Source organism: Oxyura jamaicensis, chromosome 3 (assembly GCF_011077185.1).
Source record: "Oxyura jamaicensis isolate SHBP4307 breed ruddy duck chromosome 3, BPBGC_Ojam_1.0, whole genome shotgun sequence".
Classification (NCBI taxonomy): domain Eukaryota; kingdom Metazoa; phylum Chordata; class Aves; order Anseriformes; family Anatidae; genus Oxyura; species Oxyura jamaicensis.
The window spans coordinates 70878597-70886294 of record NC_048895.1 but is presented as its reverse complement, the minus strand read 5'-3'; positions in this window follow the sequence as shown (position 1 = coordinate 70886294).

Here is a 7698-nt window from a genome sequence, read left to right as displayed (position 1 = left end):
TGCAGCTCCCTTTCCGGGTCTGCCTTGCTGCCCTGCTCAGGGACCAGGCCTTGCAGCGAGCCCAGTGAAGTATCCACAGGACAGCTGCATCCCCACATCTCTGTTCCCAGCCTGTCCCTTCCTGTGGGAATGGCGAGCATCAGTCCTCTGTTTACCCCACCCAGGAAAAACCTGTCTGTGAGATTGTGTCCTGCAAATCAAACCCCAAGCTTATTAATGTCAAATCAGCTCATGAAGTAACTGTGATCGCTACTAAAGAAAACACTGAGTCTAGCAGTGACACACAAAAGAAAACGATTGTGATTGATTTGGTGCACACCTGTGGTCACATGTGAGTGCCCAGCAGTGCCTGAAAGCTCGAGTGCAAACCATGCCCATAAAGCAAGCACCCCCTGCACGTGGTTAAGTTCATCTCCAGAATTGCACTGGGTGTTTTCAGGTAAATTAACTAAAAAATATTTTTCACCACAGGAGTGCAAAATAATTTAGAAAGATGTCTGCTCTTGATGGTCTACAAAATGTCTTTAACAAGAGGTGAACTCTTCTGACTTTCTGGACATTTTAAGATAAACATTTTAATTCCCTGAGATAATAAACAGAAACTCATCTATGTTAGCATTTTAAATGTCAAAAGGCAGGTGAGTGTCATTTTTGGATGGCTACCTCAGTGATAAGGGAGCTGTTTATCGCGTCTTTTGACTCCCACTAGGAATTCACAACAAGATTTCCTGAGCAGTTTAGTTTAGATGCCAAAGATGCTAAACAACTTGACCAGGGGGTGATTCCTGAGAGTAAGTGGTGTTGTCCTTGATGGTGCTGAATGGATCTTTGTGAGATCCAGGTTTAAGGTATAAAGGTATAGTATCAGTGTTTGAACGTGCAGAAAGAGGCTGGGCTCTACCTGAAGCTTTTTTGGCTAATGTAAAATTCAGATGGGGAATAGCAGAAGGGCAATAAACAAGAAATGGTTCAGGTCTTATGGAAATCTCCAACGTGCAGTTGATGAGTTCTTTGATGAGACAAAGGATGTCCAAAAGATGCCAGCAGTGGGATGAAGTAGACGAAACATTAAGGAGTCCAGCGCTCAGCATCCTTCAAGAGCAAGACAGAGCAAGGGGAACACCTTGTGAATCCCCCCTGTGTGTATAGAACAGGCAGAGCAGAGCGGCAAACTGTGGGTTGGGGTCTCCTCCAGCTTCCCACTGGTGTCTTCCCGCTCCCAACCACAGTGCCTCCAAAGCATAGTGATGTGCTGCTCTGGTGCTGTGGTGCTGAATTTGTTTTGGCTTATCAGCTTTGGCTTTTGCACCTCGAAGGTGAAAATCAGGGTCTGATGGTCATGATGAAACTCATGCATATGATTAAGACCTCATAGGGGTCTTGTTGAAGAGCAGGACATGTTCTTTTTCTTTTATGAGTGTATGTGCATATAAATAGGGCCTAATAACATGATTAAATTAATTCCTCTTGTTGTTATGGTAACACACATCTCCACACTGAGTGTATGCAACAGAGGTAGACTGTAACGCTTCCACGGGAGCAGATTATCATGCACGCATTTTCCTTTTCAAAACAGATTGTGGAAAAACTGGCCCAGAGCAGCTTGCAGACTAAGCAGTGTTCACATCTGAGATGTGAAGCCCCTGCTTGGCACGCAAGCTTGCAGCTCAGGCTGGTTTCCAGGGCAGGCGAGGAGGGCATCAGGAGCGTGACGCAAAGCCCGTGCCCTTTGGACACATCTCTGTAACAAGGGTTCATCAGCATCAGGGTGGGCTTTTTTTTTTTTTTTTTTTTTTTTTTTCCTCAAAAAAGGCTCCCCAGACTTCCTGAGGAGCAGAAGCTTGCAGGGTGGCCAAGGACCCCAAAGAAATGCTGTTGCTTCAGCCTGGGGACAGCTGGCAGGAGGCTTCTTCTGGGCTCTGGTTGCTCCCACATCCATGTCCCCAGGCTAGGTGTTGGCCATGCAACCAACCAGCTCCGCTGATGGGAGCTCTTTTGGAGGCAACTTGGCCCAAAGAGTATGGTCGTGAGGACATATGCCTTTTTACATTTTTTTTTAGCCTTTATTTTAATTTCCAGCCCAAATCTGAGCACATTGATACAGAAAAGTTTTTAGGGGAGGGTTTTTAGGGAAGCAAGTGGAAACTGATGAACTTGACAAGCGTCCCATTGGAAGCCCGAGCTGTGTTTAAGCAATTAGCTATTTATAAAAACATATATTCATAGAATAAAATCAGCTCAACAGCTTAAAAAATAAAAAACAAACAAACAAAAAAAACCAGAAGTGTAATTGACCTATTGGACCCATTGCAAAACATATTATTTATCACTTGCTTTTCTAAGTCACATTTTGCTCCACTTTGGGTTTGCTGATCTCTTTACACTCACAAAGATCCTTGCATTGCAAACCTCTAGGGAGCATGCTTCGTGAGTAAACGCAGAAGTAACATCAAGGAAGCACTACTGTGCACAAAGGAGCAGCTCTGCCATGTTTCTGTCTGCCTTGTGCTTGGGGGGAGCTGCAGGCAGGGTGTGATCTGGCTGGGATGTACCATAGCCTTCAAAATGTTGAGGGCATGCAGGGGAATGAGCTGGAGGAACTTGTGCATTTTGTTACTTGCAGGCAATTGGCAAGCAAGCAGTCATCCGTTTACAGACCCCATAAAATGCAATTAACCCCTGGTGTCAGCTACCCCCGGGTAATGGCAGGGGATTGACACAGGGAGGTAGCAATCAGCTAGACAGCCGCACCTTCACCATGGGGTACCATAGGTGACCACTAGGTCATCTCAGAGGACACAGCTGGCACCTCAATAATAATTATAGAAATAACAGAACAAAAATAAAATTAAACCAGCTGTGCAGAAAGAAAGAAAGAAAGAAAGAAAGAAAGAAAGAAAGAAAGAAAGAAAGAAAGAAAGAAAGAAAGAAAGAAAGAAAGAAAATTCTTTAAGACTGTTCTGGAGGAAAAATAAATAAATAAAAAGAAAAGAACCACCTGTTTGCTGGCAAGCAGCTTAAGCACTGAAGCATGAATTCTGAAGACCATTCCCCTAAAACAGAAATGCAGCTAAGCATCCTGTGGCATTGCTGAAGGCATTGCAGAGCCTGGTAGGAAAGGTGTGAAGTAACTCAGAATCACAGAAAGGCTGAGGTGGGCAGGGACCTCCGGAGGCCATCTACTCCAACCCCTGCTCAAGCAGGGACACCCAGAGCTGCTTGCCCAGGACCATCTCCAGGTGGCTTTTGAGGTTATCCAGGGAACCTAAGAGCTGGAAAGACCCTCCACCCCAATGCTCTCATTCAGTTTAATCCTACTGATTCCTCCATGCTCCTCAGAGCCTGGCTTATCATGCATCTTTAAAATGACCGCTAATTTCCATTTTAACAAAACAGTCTGTGCTCCGTAACTTAGACATAAGTGTGACTATCTGTGGTGACTCCCCATTCCTCTGAGTTGCAGCTTCCATAGACGAGGCTTCCCTCTCTAGGCTGAGCTTCCGTGAGTTGCTCCCAAATGGCTCACTTAGCCTTTAATTGTAATTGAAGTGCATTTTATTACCTTGCAACCTTTCAACCAGATGATCCCTCTCCTCCTAGGGCAGTACTTTGTCTTCTTGCTCATTACAACATCACTAATCTTTGTGCTACCTATGAACTTTACCAGTTGTGGTTTTGATTTTTTCTTATCATTTTCTTTCTTGTTAATATTACATGATTCAAAAAATAATAACAATATCAGTGTTAAAATCAGTGACAACAAGGGTCTTGACTCTCCCTTCACCCCTATCTGCACTACTTGCTGCCACCTGACAGCGAGTCCCATTTTCACCCCTCCACTCTTTGCCTGGTTAACACCACATCACACAAATATCTAACATCAGCAGTATGAGGTCAAACGCTTCGGAGAAATCCAAGTGTATGAAATCCAAGTGTGTTTTTCTGCATAGGGGTGTTTATCTGTCTAATCTCACCAAAAGGGGAAAGAAAAAAAATGTTTCTGTGATGTGATCTATCTTCTGAGAAACCATGCTACTCACATCGGGTAGTTTTCAGCATGCCACACTCACTGAGAGAGCTGCCTTAGCATCTTCCTTTAACCAGGATGTTTTCTCCCCAGTGAAATACGTTGTGGAGGGTTTTTTTGACCTTTTTACAATATTTTTAGAGGCGAATCCTCAATGTCACCCACAGAACACATCTGAATGATATTCATGTGGCATCAACATCTCCACCAGTAAATTTATGTTCCCAGTCATTGCTTTACCTTTTGGAAAACTGGCCATTTTAAAGCCCTAAATATACATATGACTGGTTGGTATCGCATTCTGTTTGCACAACATAAATGTCAACAGAGCCTGACCAGGGGTACCTAGGCAACAGCTAATTTTTAGGTCAGTGATTAACTCTTCTTTGTCAGAATGTAATTTACCATCAAATCATCTCTTGCTGAACATAGCAATTTCTGGATTATAAAAAGGACTTATTGTTATTTTTAGACACTCAAAGTCAATTTTTACCACTGGCTGCAGGTGAGGTTTGCTATATTTTCTCCTGGTTGCACTGGTGATCTCCACAAGGGGAGCAGTCTCTTGGGGAGGCTTCCCCATGCTCAGGGGTTCCCAAGAAGAAGTGCCAGAGGAGCAGCTCCCTACCACAATGCTGTCATTGTAGTGATACCAGGAAGCAACTGATTTGTACTTTTTATGGCACATATTCACACTTCCTTGATTAGATAAAAAGTAGATGTTACCAATTAGCACATATATGAAGAGAATAGTAAAGTATTGATGCTCAGCTTGCATTTTGCCCCTTCCCTGCCTCTCCAGAACACATTGTTTCTTTCAGATCTCTACATTTTTTTTCTCTCTCTCTTTGGTGAACTTCTAGTGACTCAACCCATAATTTTATTTTAAAGCTCTCTATATTACAGCACTGTGCTTCAAACTCATTTTGCCATCATATAGACATTTTTGGAAATAACAGTAAAATCTGACCCCTAATGGCATATGGTAAAAAAAAAAAAAAAAATCATTCTTGTGGTCATCCCAGGAAATAGGCCCCTCTGCGGGGATACAGGGATTAAGCAGTCACCCTTCTTCCTGGAAAATTTGTGATCTATATCAGTAGAAGGCTGTGGTTTCTTTTTCAGTGAAGGCATATAGATGTTACCACAGTAGAGCTCTGTCATTGTGTTTGCTGAGCCAACCGAGTGCATGCTCACTCCTGAGCGTTGCTCTGACTATGGATTTTTCCCAGCTGATCCTGCTGCCTTGGGAAATGCAGCCATCCAGGCCCCCAGCCTCTGCCCTGTAAGCACTCTGCAACATGAAGAACTTCAACCTTGTCACCTGTACGTTTGACTTACTTCTGTATTAAAACTGGCACCACCAACCAACCACCAACCAACCAACAACCAACCAAAATAACAAACAAAGAATATACACACAAGAAAAAATCAACACTCACTGAGAATTTACAATTCTCCTTTACTGCCTCAGCTAAATAATCATCAACTTGTTTCTTGCTGGCAAGGACCCAGGCTGCTGAGCAATAACAGACTTGTTTTGAAGTTGCTTTAATTTGTTCTCTCAGAAGAAATGTCTTTGCTAAGTGTTGCCAAGCAGGCATATAAAGACATAAGAAGCTGTATTTCTTTAAAGAAACAGAAAACTATATTCATATTTGGAAAAGTCAAAATATGTAGAGCATGAAACATAAAATCATATATAATATTGGTTTAAACACGAGTCATTAATATCTCTAAGTAAAGTCTAATTTGACATTTGATACATTGGACTGGGATGTATGGATCTGTGCTTGTGATGCCCAAATCCCAGGCCAAGCACCCAGAACTACATTTCCCACTGGCCAGCAGGGAGCTTTCTCTCTGCCCCACCACCGTCCCCCACCACTTCTCTTCAGCAGCTCTGCACCCATTTTCCTGTCACTAAAATCCAAGATCCTATGTTTTCTTTGGAGTTTTTTTAGTACACAGTCTTCTACAATGTCTGTGGTTTTGTACATTGTAGTGAGTCAAACCCATCCAGTGTTTCTTGGCTATAACCTTGCAGTCTGGGAGTTTGGCTGATCCTTAGAACAAGTTGCCTATGGAGGTGAGGCAAATCGGTCACTGAAGGCTTTTAAGGGCAGACTGGACACCCATCTGGCAGGGATAGCTTAGGTATGGCTGATTTTGTATTGAGGCTGTGTGGAGATGGACCGGGGCAAGCACATGGAAGAGAGCATTCCTGCAGCCTCATAAGATGAGGGAAGGTGTGGATTTTGGTCCCATCTCAAAGTGTTGTTTCTATATTACATACACAAACTATTTAATGTTGTACAGTTGTTGATCCAAATATTTGGTAGGTTGTGTGGTAGTTTATTTGGGAGCTGTGATGTAGGAGAACTGGACCTCCATCTCCATTTCCAGGGGGAATAGTTTAGTCAGTAGGTGAGTACATAGAGACGGTCAAACATACAGAGCTAGTCCAACATTCAGAGGTGGCCAAACATTCTCTCCTAGCTTTAAAAATAAAAATAAAAATGGATGAATAAGGCTCTAGTCCTTAAAAGCAAGGACAGTTCTACCAGTTTTGGGAAGAGAGCTCTGACGCAGCTCCTGCTCAGTCAGAGGTCTCTTCTGCATTGAGACATCGCTGCCTCCTTTAACACATCCCTCTGACCAGTGCCACAGAGGTCAAAGTTGATGCTGAGCTTGGTCCTTTTCCAGTTTGGATCCTATTCTGAGCTTTACCCATGCAACGGATCCTCAGCAGGTGGATTTCTGGCTTAAAAATACATTTTCTTCTATTTAGTCGGGGGCACTCATCTGTTTTTTTTTTTTTTTCCCAAATTTTTTTATAGAAACTAGCCCACAGAGCTGATTTTGGCCTGCAGGAGGAGAAATTGCAGGCTGCTGACAATGGGACTGTCTTCTAGCAATTTCTGAAAGAGCAATTTCCCTGAAGATCTATATAAGGGAAGATGGGCACATTGCTTTTTCCGCAATTAAATTTATTTTTAGATTGCATTCTAAGATCTGGAAAATTGTTCTCAAACTTGTTATTAATTTTAAGGCAAAAATATATACACCCTTCCACTCGGTAACTAATCAGGAGTTTACAGGATCATGTGAAACAACACATATTTTAGTGAGATTGTGAGAAAAATCTCAAATAATTTTCTTCAGACAGGATCTTCTGTGGAACTATTTTATTCGTGATTGCAATGGCGGGCATCCTGTCAATCAGGAGCACATTTTAGAAAACAACTCATAACCTTTTATTCCCTATTACCTGATGTCTGATCACCTCCCCTGTTTCCTTATTGGCTGAGTACTACAGGTTCACAAGCTACTCGAAGCTCCTCTATACCATATATGTACAATTTTTCTTTTTTTCAACCCTTTAATTTCTTCTTTCTTGTTTTGAGAACTTGTGATCTTTGTTTTACTGTTCTCACACTGCTCACTCTCTTTTTCTCAAGCTTCTACCTTATTTTGGAAAAGGGAGGCTTTTTACTGTCCACTTATCTGCTTAGCATTTCTCCTTATTATGACTACACAACTACCTTGGAATAAAGAAAAATAATTCTCTACTGCAAAAACACAATTTTGTTTCTCACAAGATAAAAGCTGCATCTTCTTTTTACAAAGTTACAGTCAGCTTAGCTAAACTCACGACTTCCTCAGATGTG